This window comes from Dysidea avara, chromosome 2 (assembly GCF_963678975.1).
Source record: "Dysidea avara chromosome 2, odDysAvar1.4, whole genome shotgun sequence".
NCBI lineage: Eukaryota > Metazoa > Porifera > Demospongiae > Dictyoceratida > Dysideidae > Dysidea > Dysidea avara.
In genome coordinates this window covers 53,118,032-53,137,529 of record NC_089273.1, presented here as the reverse complement: position 1 = coordinate 53,137,529, position 19,498 = coordinate 53,118,032, and the positions used below count along the sequence as shown (strand labels likewise).

At 37.4% G+C, this 19,498-nt stretch overlaps 1 long non-coding RNA gene across 3 annotated transcripts; it reads right to left on the bottom strand.

Moving 5' to 3' along the window:
• Window positions 1–4,646: 4,646 nt before the first annotated feature.
• LOC136247668 (uncharacterized) lies at window positions 4,647–18,096 on the bottom strand. Of its 3 annotated transcripts, none has more exons than XR_010697689.1 (7): window positions 17,940–18,096; window positions 17,801–17,889; window positions 16,615–16,771; window positions 5,766–5,958; window positions 5,517–5,716; window positions 5,386–5,461; window positions 4,647–4,824 (listed from the first exon to the last, which is right to left on the bottom strand). It is a non-coding gene; the product is annotated as an uncharacterized lncRNA (long non-coding RNA). The 3 variants fall into 3 exon arrangements; XR_010697688.1 differs by having other exon boundaries at window positions 4,647–4,801; XR_010697690.1 differs by lacking the exons at window positions 17,801–17,889; window positions 17,940–18,096 and adding an exon at window positions 17,553–17,726 and having other exon boundaries at window positions 4,647–4,801.
• Between the last annotated feature and the right edge of the window lie 1,402 nt (window positions 18,097–19,498).

Below are 19,498 nucleotides of genomic sequence, written 5' to 3'. Positions count from 1 at the left end.
TCTTTACTATTCTGATAGGAGACACACCAGCTCAATAAAAAAAAATTTTAAAAGTGGCTACACAAAGTTTAGGACTGAACTGTAATGGACAGTGGTTCATGTAAAGTTACTATAGTCATAAGAGAGAGAATATGAAATATTTAGCTGCATGAGGCCACAGGAAGTAAATGAATTCTTTGCAGAAATTTCTTTACAGACAGCAAGAAGATGGACGCGACAACAAGAGCTATCATGCTATTGTCTGCTTCACTGTACAAAGCTATAACTAGATGATAACATTAATTGTCAGCTTTTTCCCTAAATGATGTACAGTGTAACTATACTAAGACATTTAGGACTATCAGCTTAAAATCTGGACCTGCCACTATGGTTCAGGGGAGTAGCCAGAACCTGGGCCACCCAGGCCCAGTCATCAACAGGTGTGGGAATATTTAAATGTACACAATGAAAAATGAAACTTACAGAGTCAGGTACTGCAAATCATCAGTAGACCTTTACTAAAACTTTCACCAAATTGATCATTCCATTCTATCTGCTATACAATAGTGTAAAACTCCAGAGCTCCTCTCTACTGTCTCCTAGCCACTTCCATGGTGATGAATCACATGATCCTGGTTTTTTATGCATCCCAGCTGGCTGGCACTTAATCGATTAGCAGTATTCGGTCTAGCCACTGCATTGCTCGCCACCAACACCACATGTGTACTACTCAGTGACCACTGTGAACACAAGGTTAGTATTTGTTTATTTATATTGTTGAATTACTACAGGTTCACTGTATCAGAGGCAGCATAGCTAGGCCATTGTATGCCATTATGGCCACCAGTAGTAACCATCATGGCAGAAGTAGAACATTGTTAGATGCAGTGCAGACAGCTCACATGGATAACCCGATCCCTCATGACAATGTCTCCTCAGCTGTGCCCGTGTGTGACTTGTTCTTTCTTGTGATGCAATGTTCATTGTGGTGATGAATTATATTACAAAAGACCCTATAACTTAGTACAAGCTGTTTATTCCCTTGAGGAAGAAGTACCTGATGATCACGGACTCATGATCACCATAAATTCTAAAGGTGCTCACTGTGCCATGTGATATATCACTCAAATTGATCCACCATTACGAAGAGGTAACAAAATGAAACTGATGTTTATTATGTGTGGAATCTTTACTATTCTGATAGGAGACACACCAGCTGATAACAATAATCTCAACTCACTTGACAAGGTTTTCAAGCAAGTAGTATTGAATAGTCATTGTTATAAAGTATATTACAATCTAAAGAGCATTTTTCAAGGCTTGAAATGAGAGTATTCAATTAAATTCTTGGCAGAAATTTCTGAAAGAACTGCAACATGGACAAGAAACTTAGGACATAGTGAAAGTGGTGGGAAAGTGTTTGTAGCAGAACCAGGATGAAGTTGTGTTCAGCTTTCTGTTGTATATACAATTGATAACTTGCAATAAATTATTTATAGCAATAAATTATTTATATTATGTAAAGTAATTTCATAAGATAATTTGTTATAAATCTTCTCAATGAGGTAACTTGTCGTGTGTAGCTGTACTTGTATGTTTTAGATGATCTGTAGTACACCAAGACATGTATATAGCTACTGACCACCCAAAGCCCCAAGATTAAGTAATTGTAGACATGTTAGGGATGATTTTTTATACAGCACATGAATTATGAATTACATTGCAAAAGACCCTATAACTTTAGTAACTTTAATGTTTTGGCGTTAATCCTCCAATGCTGTAGCTACATTTCCTTGTACTGTGACGCCCATCACAACCAGTCTCATCAGTCGAGATGATCATTGCTGGATCATACTTGGAGATCTCAGCCATGTATGTTGCTCTCTCTTCATCACTTCTCTGGCTGGCAACATGCTTCATAACTTGGCAAGTACAACCCATATACTGTATGTAGGGTCAGGCTTCGTCTATGCTCTTCTTTTTGCCCAAAATCATCCAGATTACCCTCCATCTCAAATTCACCGAGTAGCTAATAGGCATGGCTGGACTAGCAGTTCAGTTATACATTCAAATTTACACTGACTAGTATCCACATGTGTCAAACCTCAAAATTTCTGTAGCAAGCCTGGCGCTCTCCTGGGCATGCGCCCGTAATTACTACAGACTAAAAATACACACTTGCTATCACTTTGTAATACTTCCAACAATTTCTATAATCAAAATGCATATACTTGAACTTGCCAAGATTCCTTTGCCAATTTAATAAACTCTATGTAACACTGGGCATCACGTGAGAACATTTTGAGTGCTGGTAAAGTGTCTAAATATATGTTCCAATCTGGTGAAGCTACCCAGTGGACAACAGTACTGGATATAAAGTAAACGTTTTATTAGACATCTAATGGTACAGACTAATGAAAGACGGACAAAAGCAATTTCCCAGTTGGCTTTAGGACTAAGGAGAATCCACATTGTTTCAGTATTCAACAATGTTGGTTGTGAAGTATGCTAAAGCATTGTGCCAGACGTACAGAAGAGTAAAAAAAAGAAGTAAAGTCCTTAACAGAACATATAAATTCATTATAAGTAACACTAGTGGCAGCAGTGAGAGAATATTACCAAGAAGTGGAAGATGAATGCAAGATTTTGGTAGACGTAACAAGTTTGCAGTTAGGCAAAACTGTTCTTGCAACGTGCATGATAACTATGTTGTGGCCCGGGGGAATCAACAACCATACAGGGGTACAAGCATGGCTTAGTGTTATTGTTAAATGTTTATGTTGTCTATAGACTGAGTAGCCAGTTTACTAATCTGTGCTGAGTGGGCATTCACAGCGAAAGCAAAACTCCAGTTCAGGGACATTTCTCGAAAATTTCCTGGAAATTTCTTTAAAGTTTCTTGTTTCAAAACTTTCATGATTTATAACAAAAGTTTCTTGAAAATTTCTCAAAACTTTCAAAAATTTCTGGAAAGTTTCTCAAAAATTATACTCTTTAGCTACTGGGAAAGTATACGAATTCTAGGGAGCATTGCTCAGATCCCGATTCGCTAAAATGATCAAAACACTCTAATAAAGCAGTCACTTAAAGTATACTCTAATAGAGCAGTCATGCACTCTGAGTGAAAAGATCACACAGCAGTCACTCAATCAAGTTACTCAGTCACTCTGGCAGTCCATTGCACTACATGTAGTACTCCAATTGATCAATGTTCATATATGCATAGCTATAGGGCAGTCAATATTAACTCCCAGGGTGAATACCGTATAGAGGGAAACTTTGATGAATAACAAACTACATTGCATTTGACAAATGAAGCCAATCTATATCTATAGAGATGCTAATCTCAGGTGCTACGAGTAATTGGAGGGTTAAACTTTGGTGAATTTGTAGCGGATCACCAAATTCGTGAAAGTTATCCCTGCCAAAGTTTCCCTCTATACGGTAAAAACCGCACAACTAAACCGAGGTGATAAAACGCAATTTGTGATGACTTGAGTAACACACCCTTTCTTTATTTCATCTAGGATGAGTTCCAAAAGTGTGCGAATACTGAAAGATGATTACCTTCCTGTGTGCTTGTGTGGCTTGTGTTACTTTTCGAACCTACCAAGAGTAGTGCATCAATGCTTGGTTATTGCTGAAGGAGCAGCCTCAGAAAATCCTCTGTTGATTCAACATATGAAACTACACGTATCTAGTAATTTGTTTAGGAATAACTACAGTTGAGTCTTGTCAAAATGTCTACAATTGACTTGATGAAGTTGTCAAGAAAGCTGGTATATGGGAACATTGAATTTTCTTAGAAGGAATACGAGTTGATGTTACAATTGGTTGTTAACGCTTCAAGCACATGCCTTTAGGCAATGTATAGAAGCTGCATTCTGTGAAGGTTTTTGGTTGTGCAATATACATAATATTATGAATTTATTGTAACTCTCAGATTTTGCAATTCATGAATTTTTGCAATTCTTCGATTACATTGCTATGCACTGCTAAGGAAACGCTTGTTAAACAAACTGCTATTACCAACATAGTACACACAGAGGTATCTTCTAAACTGTTTTATACAGTAGTTTGACTATCGTGTTTTTATCCCACAAATTCTCTCGGCAAAGCCGCAAAGCTGCCCTTCATATTTGTTTGCAAACATAGAGGATATGCCCACTTCCCAACTCAAAGCAATAGGCTACTCCTGGTAGTCTACGAGGCTCGCACCGTTGTTTTTCAGTTGTTAAACGCCTGGAAAACCTGAAGGGAAGGTAATTCACAAAGTTTGAGGAGAGTTGCAACACCTGTATTTCAGACCAGAAACCACCTCAGAGCAAAGTTTACCTGTGTAGAAGTTTATTACAGACGTAATTTCACTTTTACTTCTCACGTAAAAGCTGCTTTTACCAGATGTAAGATTAAGTTATACGCAGATGATGTTTTGCTTTATACTACCATCAGAACAGTAGATGACTACCACAAACTACAGGCTAATCTTTATTCACTTAATGATTTTGCTCAAGTGGATGTGTACAGACAACACACACACACACACGCACACACAACCTTTATGAAAACAATTTTAGTAGACCAGGCACCCACAGCTGGCCTAAGGCCGGCCGAGGACATGTGACTGGTTTAAAAAGAATGTACATAATATGGGGCATACTTACTTTGTGAAACACTAGGGGAAGTCCCTCAATGACAGTACACTGGTGTGTAGGAGACACTTAGTGGAGGTCAAGTGACATGACCAAAAGCAGGAACACATTCCATCATGGAAAGTAGTAGCTGAGAGTAATCTTGAACCTTCAAATAATCTTCTCCCTAACTGTAACAAGATGTAGTAATCCTCTATGTGAGAATGTGGAAAATGAAAGATTAATCCAACCCATGTTTACCACAAATGACAAATTATCAGAATTACTCCACACTAAATGCACAGGTGGGTCATTTGTTCTGTACAGACAACCTTATTATGAGGCATTCAGGACACCACAGGCACCAGGTGTCAAGTTGTTAACATGTACTTTGCTATTGTTTACACTTAGTTAACAGCCTGTTGTCTACAGTCAGGTGTATGTAAAGCCAAAAATGCTACACACAGCTAGCACAGGTGTGAAGTTGATTACAGTGATAAAACTACTACTTTACATTCACTTTACTGTCTTTATCAAAGAGTATTTCAACAAGCAAGTGCAACATTTTGACCATTTGACAAGTGTTCATAGCGTCTGCACTATTGCTAGTGTATAAACAAATGCTAGAATTGAACATTCGAATGTTTTCGATGAAAAACTACGGGTTATTAGAATGTTTCTAATATTTAAAACCCACAATCAAAATTTTTAAATCTAAGGAGTATGACTTATTGTTGTGAGGATTCTATGAACCAAATGACTACACATGCTTTACCTGCTACAGGATTCATTGTTCCATCATAGAATCTTTAACCACCACACATAGGGCAACAACACAGCACTACAACAGTCTATAGAAGAATGGGTTAGTAGTAAGTACAGTGGTAATATCACTAATAAACTAACCAAAGCTGTCCTTGAAGATGTCCTATACAACTTACTAATGGAAAAAGTCGTTTTACATTTCATGAGCTTGAAGGATGTTCTGGCAATCATATGATTCAGAGTTTACTGGTTTCATCAAGTCTACACAGGTAACCATAGACACTGAAGACAGCCACTTGCTGTTCTCTGGTAAATGATTATTACATCAGCTGATTACTCATCTACATGTTGTAAAAATGTGTACACATGAAGTTTGGCACAATTCTTTACCATATATGGTGTTGATCTATTAGTAATCCTTCACATTATAATGATTTGATCCATGAAGAGATTGATAGACAATCCACTACAAGGAGAAATGATCCAATATCATTTGATGTTGATGGTGAACTTGAAAACATCAATCCATTACTCCTTGATTTTGTCAATTCCATCACTACAACAGTACGTGAGGGAAAACACCCTACATTGGGAGGAAGAGATATAAACACCTTAAAAAGTGAGAACATTCAATTTGCTGAACATGTTACAGTTTTGTACAAATCCTAAACAACTGATAGATACATGATTTGGTGGTATATGCTGTCGACATTAGTGGAGGGTCTCAACAGCTGTTATGAATTCTCAATAGACTATGCTACACTAGTTCACCTGACACACACATGATAGGTTTGTTACTCAGCATGCTGACATCCAAACAACCAACAAGTAGTTTGTGGGATGAACTATCTCCAGCAGTATTTACAGTAGTTTCTATTGATAATTTTGACATGCTACAAAGCTACACAGCTGTTAATTGTGGGAACCAACACCATAGCTACCATGTTACTACTATTGTTGGCAGAAATATTTGAAAGAACTGCTGCAACATGGACAAGAAATTTATGATCATTAATTATATTACAAAAGACCCTATAACTTTAGTATACTGTTTAGTACATGCTTTGTATTCCCTTGAGGAAGTAGTCAATCAACTGAATCCAAAAAAAAATCATAGGTGGCTATATAGACAAAGTTCTGGTGCAAGTTGTATTGGATAGTCATCATGTAAAGTATTCTATTATGGAAAGAGGGAACATGGCATTTTTCATAGATTGAAGCAAGATGAATCATCCACATTCTTGGCAGCAATTTCAGAAAGAAGTGCACCATATACAAGAAACTTAGGACACGGCCAAAGTGCTGGTAAAGTGTTTGAAGTGCAATTCACCCCCTAGACCTCCTCCATGGATCAGTCCCTGAATACATGTACTAACTATAAATGTTTTACTGAAATTTCTAATGATAATCATCAATAACAACACTCTTTTGTTATTAAAATTATTTGCATATTTTGTATCCTTGTATTGCATGATAGTCAGATTTCAACACTAGCTACCTAGTATGTCTCCTTTATCATGGCTTGAAGTGAGAGGAATCATCTAAATTCTTGGCAGAAATTTCTAAAAGAACTGCAACATGGACAAGAAACTTAGGACATAGTGAAAGTGCTGGGAAAGTGTTTTCAGTGGAACGAGGAGGAAGAGACCAATTATCAATTATACCAAGTTACAATGCAGGACCATTTAAGGAATAGTAATTTGACCAAGTTTGATTATTGTGTTCTGTGTTGAGCTTTCTGTTGTATATACAATTGATAACTTCCAATAAATAATTTATGTTATGTAATGTGATTTGGTGGCAGATGCTGTTGAAACTTGCAGAGGTTGTCGACAGCTGTTATGAATTCTCAATAGACTAGTTCACCTGACACACACACGATAGGTTTGTTACTCAGCATGATGACATCCAAACTACCAACACATAGTTTGTGGGATGAACCATCTCCAGCAGTATTTACAGTAGCTTCTGTTGATAATTTTGACATGCTACAAAGCTGTTAATTGAGAGAACCAACAGCATAGCTACCATGTTACTACAGTGTAAATAGTTCTATGTTAGAAGTTTACCACAATAAAAGATGTGTGTGACTGCTGCTGTCCTTTCACCGAAACCAGATTAACATGTTGCACTGCAAACCAAAGATTCCCAGTGCAGTCTCTAAATGTGCCTTTAAGAAATTGCCAGGCAGTTCACCTCATAACGTTGGCAAACTAGGACCAAAGAGACCACGTACAGTAGCAGTAAGACAGTTAACATCATCACTTGTTAAAGATACCACCAGTAGTGCCACACAGTTACAACATACAACATACTGTTATTTATGTTGCGTGCAATCTTTACTACTCTCATAGGAGATACACCAAGTGAATCAAAAAAAAAAATTCTCAAGTAGCTGGATAAGTGTTAGACCTAGTTGTACCAGACAGTCAACAATGCAAAGTATTCTATAACCGAAAGAGGGAATATGGCATTTTTCAGCATTTGAAGTGAGAGGAATCATTTACATTCTTGGCAGAAATATTTGAAAGGACTGCAACGTGGACGAGAAATTCATGGTTATGAATTATATTGCAAAAGACCCTACAACTTTAACATATTGCTTAGTACAAGCTTTTTATTCCCTTCAGGAAGAAGTACATGTTTATGATGACCTCGGAGTTGTAATTATTGTAAACACAAGAGGAGCTCACTGTGTAATGTGATATATCACTGAAAGAATTGATCCACCATTAAGATGAGATATATATATAATAAAATAAAACTAGACAAAGTTTTGGATAAAGTTGTATCAGATAGTAATCAATGCAAAGTATACTACAATGGACAAAGAGAGTATGGAATATTTCAAAGACTGAAGCAAGATGAATCAGCAACTTTCTTAGCAGAGATATCTGAAAAAATTAGACCATGGACAAGGAACTTAAGAAACGACCAAAGTGTTTGAAGTTATACAAGGAGTTATCGATAATATACGTACCATGTTATGATAAGGGACCATTTAAGGGATAGTAGCTAATTTGTATGACCATTTAAAACAGTGTATTGTTTGCATTGTGTATAGTGTGTAGTACATGTTTTTTATTCCCTTCAGAAAGAAGTACCTGGATTACTGTTTATTGTAAACACAAGAAGACCTCACCATGTCATGTGATACATGAACAGTAGAATAGATCCACCATTAAGAGAAGGTGACAAAATGAACTGTTATTTATGTTGAGTGGGATCTTTGAGGCCACAAGAAGTAGATGAATTCTTGGTGGAATTTCTTTACGGACATCAAGAAGATGGAGGAGAAACTTATATATTTCCTGTGATGCAATGTTCATTATGGTGATGAATTATATTACAAAAGACCCTAAAACTTTATCATATTGCTTAGTACAAGTTGTTTATTCACTTCAGGAAGAAGTAGTACTACGTACCTGATGACCCAGGATTAGTGTTTATTGCTAATGCTACAACATGAGATACATGGATAGAAGATCTAGAACAGATCCACCATTATGAAGAGGTAACAAACTGAACTATTATTTATGTTGTGTAGAATATTTACTATGCTGATAGGAGATACAACAAAGAAATCAAAAAGAAGAATTTTAAAGTGGTTAGACAAAGTTTTGGAACTAGAGCCAACATGTAAAGTATTTTATCATCAGAAAAGACAATATGGGATTTTCCAATGCTTAAAGAGAGAGGAAGTGAATCTATTCAAGGCAGCAATATGTGAAAGAACCATCACCTGGACAAGAAATCTAGAACATACAGAAAGTTTAGGAAAATTGTTTGTAATCGAAGGAGCAGGAGTAGACAAGATTGTCAATTTGTCCAAGTTATAATGTAAGACCTTTTAAAGGATAGCAATTATATTACATTATGCATTATATTACTAGAAGGACTGATCCACCATTAAGAAGAGGACTGATCCACCATTAAGAAGAGGACTGATCCACCATTAAGAAGAGGACTGATCCACCATTAAGAAGAGGACTGATCCACCATTAAGAAGAGGTTACAAAACAGATAGACACCAACGGCATCCAAAAATAATTCATAGATGGCCAGACAAGGTTCTGGTGGAAGTTGTATCAAATAGTTGTCATAGAATAATATAAAGAGGGAACGTGGTATTTGAAGCAGGAGGAATTATCTAATTTCTTGGCAAAAATCTCGGAAAGAAGTGGCTGCATCATGGACAAGAAATTACAGAGCATCAGAAGACAGAGTCTATCGACTCTAAAACTTGTGCATGTCAGAGTGGCTGCAAGGCCATTGCATGGCTAGCCACCCCATCCACCCCTTAGACCTCCTCCATGGATCAGTCCCTGAATACATGTACTAGCTATAAATGTTTTACTGAAATTTCTAATGATAATCATCAATAACAACACTCTTTTATTATTAAAATTATTTGCATATTTTGTATCCTTGTATTGTATGATAGTCAGATTTCAACACTAGCTACCCAGTATGTCTCCTTTATCATGGCTTGAAGTCAGAGAAATCATCTAAATTCTTGGCAGAAAGAACTGCAACATGGACAAGCAACTTAGGACACAGCAAAAGTGCTGGGAAATTAGTGTTTCAGTGGAACGAGGAGGAAGAGGCCAATTATCAATTATACCAAGTTACAATGCAGGACCATTTAAGGAGTAGTAATTCGACCAAGTTTGATTATTTGAACCAGTGTATTCTGTGTTGAGCTTTCTGATGTATGTACAATTGATAACTTGCAATAAATAATTTATATTACGTAATGTGATTTGGTGGCGATGCTGTTGAAATTTGCAGAGGTTCTCGACAGCTGTTATGAATTCTCAATAGACTAGTTCACCTGACACACACACGACAGGTTTGTTTCTCAACACACTGACATCCAAACAACCAACACATAGTTTGTGGGATGAACCATCTCCAGCAGTATTTACAGTAGCTTCTGTTGATAATTTTGACATGCTACAAAGCTATGCAGCTGTTAATTATGGGAACCAACACCATAGCTACCATGTTACTACAGTGCAAATAGTTCTATGTTAGAAGTTTACCAAAATTAAAAAATGTGTGTGACTGCTGCTGTCCTTCCACCAATACCAGATTAACATGTTGCACCGTAAACCACAGATTCCCAGTGCAGTCTCTAAATGTGCCTTTAAGAAATTGCCAGGCAGTTCACCTCACAAAGTTGGCCCAAAGAGACCACGTACAGTAGCAGTAAGACAGTTAACATCATCACTTGTTAAAGATACCACCAGTAGTGCCACACAGCTACAACATACAACATACTGTTATTTATGTTGTGTGCAATCTTTACTACTCTCATAGGAGATACACCAAGTGAATCAAAATAGAAAATTCTCAAGTGGCTGGATAAGTGTTAGACCTAGTTGTACCAAACAGTCAACAATGCAAAGTATTCTATAACCGAAAGAGGGAATATGGCATTTTTCATCATTTGAAGTGAGAGGAATCATTTACATTCTTGGCAGAAATATTTGAAAGGACTGCAACGTGGATGAGAAATTCATGGTTATGAGTTATATTGCAAAAGACCTTATAACTTTAATGTATTGCTTAGTACATGCTTTTTTATTCCCTTCAGGAAGAAGCAGCTGATGATGACCCAGGATTAGTGTTTATTGTCAATGTAACCAAAACACATTAGGCCATGAGATATACAAGATGTAGGATATACCAATGATTACAGCGAGGTAATAAAAATGAAACGATATTATGTTGTGTGGAATCTTAACTACTCTGATAGGAGAAACACCAGCTGTTAAAAAAAAATCATAAGTGGTTTGGCAAGGTTTGGGAGCAAGTTGTATCGAATAGGCATTGTTATAAAGTATACTACAATCCAAAGAGCATTTTTCAAGACTTGAATTGAAGCAAGAGGATTAAATTAAATTCTTGGCAGAAATTTCCAAAAGAACTACAACATGGACAAGAAACTTCGGACACAGTGAGAGTGCTAGGAAAGTATTCTCGGTGGAACCAGGAGGAAGAGGCCAATTACCAATTATACTACGTTACAATGCAGGAACTTTCGAGGGGGGGGGAGTAATCTGACCAAGTTTGACCATTTCAACCAGTGTATTCTTTGTGTTGAGCTTTCTGTTGTATGTACAATTAATAACTTGCAATAAATTATTTATGTTACGTAAAGTCATTTCATAAAATAATTTATGACTAATCTTCTCAATGAGGTAACTTGTCGTGTGTAGCTGTACTTTGTTTTAGATGATCTATAGTACACCAAGACATGTATATAGCTACTGGCCATCCAAAGCCCCAAGATTAAGTAATTGTAGACATGTTGGGGATGGTTTTCTATACAGCACATGAATTATATTACAAAAGACCCTATAACTTAGTACAAGCTGTTTATTCCCTTCAGGAAGAAGTACCTGATGATCAGGGACTCATAATTATTATAAATACAAGAGGAGCTCACTGTGTCATGTGATACATTACTAGAATAGATCCACCATTATGAAGAGGTAATAAAATGTGCAATCTTTACAATTAAAAAATCAAAAGAATTTCAAAGTGGCTACACAAAGTTTTGAACCAAACTGTAATGGACAGTGGTTCATGTAAAGTCACTATAGTCATCAGAGAATATGATTTTTTTTTTGCCGCATGAGGCCACAAGAAGTAAATGAATTATTCACAGAAATTTCTTTACAGACATCAAGAAGATGAACTAGAAAGCTATCATGCTATTGTCGCTTCACAGTACAAAGCTATAGCTAGACGATAACATTAATTGTCAGCTCCTTCCCTGAATGTTGTACAGTGTAACTATACTAAGACATTTAGGACTATCAGCTTAAAATCTGGACCCGTCACTATGGTTCAGGGGAGTAGCCAGAACCTGGGCCACCTGGGCCCAGGGCCAGTCATCAACAGGTGTGGGAATATTTAAATGTACACAATGAAAAATGAAACTTACAGAAAGTCAGGTACTGCAAATCATCAGTAGACCTTTACTAAAACTTTCACCAAATTGATCATTCCATTCTATCTGCTATACAATAGTGTAAAACTCCACAGCTCCTCTCTACTGTCTCCTAGCCACTTCCACGGTGATGAATCACATGATCCTGGTTCTTTATGCACCCCAGCTGGCTGGCACTTAATCGATTAGCGGTATGTAAAGAGTATTCGGTCTAGCCACTGCGTTGCTCGCCACCAACACCACATGTGTACTACTCAGTGACCACTGTGAATACAAGGTTAGTATTTGTTTATTTATATTGTTGAATTACTACAGGTTCACTGTATCAGAGGCAGCATAGGCCATTGCATCGTATACCATTATGGCCGCCAGTAGTAACCATCATGGCAGAAGTAGAACGTTGTTAGATGCTGTGCAGACAGCTCACATGGATAACCCGATCCCTCATGACAATGTCTCCTCAGCTGTGCCTGTGTGTGACTTGTTCTTTCCTGTGATGCAATGTTCATTATGGTGATGAACTATATTACAAAATACCCTATAACTTAGTACAAGCTGTTTATTTCCTTCAGGAAGAAGTACCTGATGATCTGGGACTCATAATTATTATAAATACTAAAGGTGCTCACTGAGCCATGAGATATATCACTCAAATTGATCCACCATTACAAAGAGGTAACAAATTAAACTGATATTTATGTTGTGTGGAATCTTTACTACTATTCTAATAAGAGAAACACCAGCTGATAAAAAAATCTCAACTCACTTGACAAGGTTTTCGAGCAAGTAGAATCAAATAGTCATTGTTATAAAGTATACTACAATCCAAAGAGCATTTTTCATGACTTGAAGTGAGAGTATTCAATTAAATTCTTGGCAGAAAATTCTGAAAGAAGTGCAACATGGACAAGAAACTTAGGACATAGCAAAAGTGGTGGGAAATGTTTGTAGCAGAACCAGGAGGAAGTTGTGTTGTGCTTTCTGTTGTATATACAATTGATAACTTGCAATAAATTATTTATATTACGTAAAGTAATTTCATAAGATAATTTGTTATAAATCTTCTCAATGAGGTAACTTGTTGTGTGTAGCTGTACTTGTATGTTTTAGATGATCTATAGTACACCAAGACATGTATATAGCTACTGACCACCCAAAGCCCCAAGATTAAGTAATTGTAGACATGTTGGGGATGGTTTTCTATACAGCACATGAATTATGAATTACATTGCAAAAGACCCTATAACTTTAGTAACTTTAGTGTTTTGGCATTAATCCTCCAATGCTGTAGCTACATTTTCTTGTACTGTGACGCCCATCACAACCAGTCTCATCAGTCGAGATGATCATTGCTGGATCATACTTGGAGATCTCAGCCATGTATCTTGCTCTCTCTTCATCACTTCTCTGGCTGGCAACATGCTTCATAACTTGGCAAGATCAACCCATATACTGTAGGGTCTGGCATATAGTTGCTATGCTTACACGCTTGCCAACATCAACAAGCAGACTGCTTGCTTTGAATCTCGTGTAAATATAGATCTGGGTCCTGTATAATTCATAGCGAAGTGAGCCGATCGCGATTGCTACATAGTCCGTGCTGGTAATCAGATGGCTTCACTTCACTAATTTGTTTCAACCTCCTGATATATCACCTAATAGTTGAATACTAATGCAGCACAACTCTGAAACTTCGTCTATGCTCTTCTTTTTGCCCAAAATCATCCAGATTACCCTCCATCTCAAAATCCACCGAGCATGGCTAGACTAGCAGTTCAGTTATACATTCAAATTTACAATGAGTAGTATCCACATGTGTCAAACCTCAAAACCACTGTAGCAAGCCTGGCAATAGCGGCACTCGCCTGGGCGCGCACCCGTAATTACTACAGACTAAAAATACACACTTGCTATCATCTTGCAATACTTCCAACAATTGCTATAATCAAAATGTGTATACTTGAGCTTGCCAAGATTCCTTTGCCAATTTAATAAACTCTATGTAACGCCGGGGATCACGTGATAATATTTTGAGTGCTGGAAAAGTGTCTAAATATATGCTGCAATTTGGTGAAGCCACCCAGTGGATAACAGTACAGGATATAAAGTAATAATTTTATTAGACATCTAATGGTACAGACTGGTAAAAGACAGACAAAAGCAATTTCCCAGTCTGTTATAGGACTAAGGAGAATCCACACTGTTTCAGTATTCAACAATGTTGGTTGTAAAGTATGCTAAAGCATTGTGTCAGACGTACAGAATGGTAAAAAAGAAGTCCTTAACAGAACATATAAACTCATTATAAGCAACACGTGTGGCAGCAGTGAGAGAATATTACCAAGTGGAAGATGAATGGAAGAAGATCTGGGTAGATGTGACAAGTTTGCAATTAGGTAAAACTGTTCTTGCAACGTGCATGATAACTATGTTGCGGCCCGGGGGAATCAACAACCATACAGGGGTACAAGCATGGCTTAGTGTTATTGTTAAATGTTTATGTTGTCTATAGACTGAGTAGCCAGTTTACTAATCTGTGCTGAGTGGGCATTCACAGCGAAAGCAAAACTCCAGTTCAGGGACATTTCAAAGCTTCCTGTTTCAAAACTTTCATGATTTATAACAAAAGTTTCTTGAAAATTTCTCAAAACTTTCTCAAACATTTCTGGAAAGTTTCTCAAAAATTTCTGGAAAGTTTCTCTAAACTTTCATACTCTTTAGCTGCTGGGAAAGTATACGAATTCTAGGGAGCATTGTTCAGATCCCGATTCGCTAAAATGATCAAAACACTCTAATAAAGCAGTCACTTAAAGTATACTCTAATAGAGCAGTCATGCACTCTGAGTGAAAAGATCACACAGCAGTCACTCAATCAAGTTACTCAGTCACTCTGGCAGTCCATTGCACTACACGTAGTACTCCAATTGATCAATGTTCATATATGCATAGCTATAGGGCAGTCAATATTAACCCCCAGGGTGAATACCGTATAGAGGGAAACTTTGATGAATAACAAACTACATTGCATTTGACGAATTGAAGCTCAATCTATATCTATAGAGATGCTAATTTCAGGTGCTACGAGTAATTGGAGGGTTAAACTTTGGTGAATTTGTAGCGGATCACCAAATTCGCGAAAGTTATCCCTGCCAAAGTTTCCCTCTATACGGTAAAGACCGCACAACTAAACTAAGGTGATAAAACGTAATTTGTGATGACTGAGTAACACACCCTTTCTTTATTTCATCTAGGATGAGTTCCAAAAGTGTGTGAATATTGGAAGATGATTACCTTCCAGTGTGCTTGCGTGGTGTGTGTTGTTTTTTGAACCTACCAAGAGTAGTGCATCAATGCTTGGGTATTGCTGAAGGAGCGGCCTCAGAAAATACTCTGTTGATTCAACGTATGAAAGATTTCCCATACGTTTATCCTTCACGTATCCAGTAATTTATTTAGGAATAACTACAGTTGAGTCTTGTCGAAACGTCTACAATGGCTTGATGAAGTTGTCAAGAAAGCAGGTATAAGAGAACATTGAATTTTCTCAGAAGGAATACGAGTTGATGTTACGATGGGTTGTCGACGCTTCAAGCACATTCCTTTAGGCAATGTATAGAAGCTGCAGTCTGTCAAGGTTTTTGGTTGTGCAATATACATAACAATATTAATTTATTGTAACTCTCAGATTTTGCAATTCATGAATTTTTGCAATTCTTCGATTACATTGCTATGCACTGCTAAGGAAACGCTTGTTAAACAAACCGCTATTACCAACATAGTACACATAGAGGTATCTTCTAAACTATTTTATACAGTAGTTTGACTATCGTTTTTTATCCCACAAATTCTCTCGACAAAGCTGCAAAGCTACCCTTCATATTTGTTTGTATACATAGAGGATATGCCCCTTCCCAACTCGAAGGAATAGGCTATTCCTGGTAGTCTACTGAGGCCTGCACTGTTGTTTTTCAGTTGTTAAACGCCTGTAAAACCCGAAGGGAAGGTAATTCACAAAGTCTGAGGAGACCTGTATTTCAGACCAGAGACCACCTCAGAGCAAAGTTTACCTGTGTAGAAGTTTAATACAGACTTAATTGCACTTTTACTTCTCACGTAAAAGCTGCTTTTACCATTTAATGATTTTGCTCAAACACACACACACGCCCACTACCTTTACGAAAACAAGTTTAGTAGACCAGGCACCCACAGCTGGCCTAAGGCTGGCCGAGGACATGTGACTGGTTTAAAAAGAATGTACATAATATGGGGCATACTTACTTTGTGAAACACTAGGGGAAGTCCCTCAATGACAGTACACTGGTGTGTAGGAGACACTTGGTGGAGGTCAAGTGACATGGCCAAAAGCAGGAACACATTCCATCATGGAAAGTAGTAGCTGAGAGTAATCTTGAACCTTCTTCAAATAGTCTTCTCCCTGTAAAAAGATGTAATAATCCTCAGTGTGAGAATGTGGAAAATGAAAGATTAATCCAACCCATGTTTACCACAAACCACAAAATTATTCCACACTGAACACACAGGTGGGTCATTTGTTATTATAAGGCATACATTATAATTAAATCATTTTTGTCCACAGTCCAGATGATATGAAAGTGTCTAAACACTTGGCAAATACTACTGGTCAAAATGTTGTAATTAAACCAAGTGACTACATATTGTATTGTATTGTATTAATGCTTTACAGTGACCAGCACTGAAGGTCTGCAGCAACATGTGCTGCAGCCTTAGGATTACCTAACCTAATTTCAAGGACTTAGACTTAATGGCTTATAGCTGAAAAGGTGTAACAGAAAAGGGGCCAAAGTAAGGAAAAAAAATCCCTCCAACCCCAGGATTCGAACTGCAGGTCACCCAATGTCTAGTCGGGGCCACACTCAGTCTCCTCCAGGAGGGATGGATTTTCTTCCTTAATCCTAAAGTATTTATTGTATTAATGCTTTACAGTGACCAGCACTGAAGGTCTGCAGCAACATGTGCTGCAGCCTTAGGATTACCTAACCTAATTTCAAGGACTTAGACTTAGTGGCTTATAGCTGAAAAGGTGTAACAGAAAAATATGCTTGACCTGCTACAGGACTCAATTGTTCCATCATAGAATCTTTAACCACCCCACATGGCAGCAACACAGCACTACAACAGTCTATAGAAGAATTGGTTAGTAGTAAGTACAATGATAATATCACTGATAAACTAACCAAAGCTATCCTTCAAGCTGTCCTATATGTAGCACACAACTGACTGATGGAAAAAGGTCATTGTGTTTTCGTGGGCCTGTAGGGTGTTATTGCAATCATATGATAAGGAGTTTACTGGTAGCATTAAATCTACACAGGTAACCGTAGATACTGAAGACAGCTGTATGCTGTTCTCTGGTAAATGCAGTTGATTACTCATCTACAGGTTGTATAAATGTGTACACATGAAATTTGGTACAATTCTTTACCATATATGGTGTTGATCTATTAGTAATCCTTTCATGAGCTTTAAGTGACAATAGTTCCACTGATGACATCACAGTTATGTATGTTAAACCTACTGGCAATCAGTCAGATAAATATTCAGTATCACATACAGCAGCTCACATTATAATGATTTGATCCATGAAGAGATTGATAGACAATCCACTACAAGGAGAAATGATCCAATATCATTTGATGTTGATGGTGAACTTGAAAACATTAATCCATTACTGCTTGATTGCGTCAATTCCATCACTACAACGGTACGTGAGGAAAAACACCCTACATTGGGAGGAAGAGATATAAACACCTTAAAAAGTGAGAACATTCAATTTGCTGAACACGTTACAGTTTTGTACAAATCCTAGATAACTGCTATTGTTCCATAATTTGGTGGTAGATGCTGTTGAAATTTGTGGATGGTCTCGACAGCTGTTACGAATTCTCAATAGACTATGCTACACAAGTTCACCAGACACACACATGATAGGTTTGTTACTCAACATGATGACATCCAAACAACCAACACATAGTTTGTGGGATGAACTATCTCCAGACAGTAGCTTCTGTTGATAATTTTGACATGCTACAAAGCTACACAGCTGTTTATTGTGGGAACCAACAGCATAGCTACCATGTTACTACAGTGGTACAATTATGTTAGAAGTTTACCACAATGAAATAATGTTTACAACCACCGCCATCCTTCCACCAAACACATTTAGTGAACCAGATCAACATGCTGCACCGCAAACCTCAGATTCGGCAGGGACCTGCAATTCAGTCTCTAAATGTGCCTTTGAGTAATCGCCAGACAGTTCACCTTATAAGGTTGGCCCAAAGAGACCACGTACAGCAACAGTAAGAAGTTACAATCAAAGACACCACCAGTAGAGCTACACAGCTATCCCTAATTATCTCAGTGTACCACTGTGAACCCCAAAAAATCAGTGTGTGCTTCAACTCACATGTGTACAAAGTGACTACTTGATCATCCTTCATCACACTTAAGTAATTGAAAGTGAACAACCTCACCACCACTCGAGACCTGATGATTTAAATCAACACAATCACATGATTTCTTGCCTCTTTACCCATTGCAGTGCAAAGCTAATGACATATTCCTAATGTATAGTGCAACCGCCAATGCATTCCAATATAATTATTGCTTTAAATCAATATTGTTCATTACTAGATTAGCTATCACGTGATTTGTTCCTCGAGTGACGAGTTGTGTATCTTCTTAATAGTAAGAGTTGTGTAGTTTAATATACTGAATTTGTATTTTGAGAACTGGGGCCCTAGTTTTGGAGCATTACGGGCCCCCTTAGCCCTGGGGGCCTAGCTAACAGCTGCCTACCCTTAAGGCTGGTCCTGACAATAGGAGAAACATCTCTACAATCAAATCCTAATCTGATAGGAGACACAAACACCAACTGAATCGGAAAAAAATTCTTAAGTGGCTGGATAAAGTTTTAGAGCGAGTTGTATCGGAGAGTCATCATTGTAAAGTGTACTACAATCACAAGATAGAGTATGGGATTTTTCATAGAATGAAGTGAAAAGAATCATCTAAATTCTTGGCAGAAATATTAGAATGAAATGCAACATGGATGAGAAACTCATAGTCATGAATTATATTATAAAAGACCCTATAACTTTAGTATATTGCTTAGTACAAG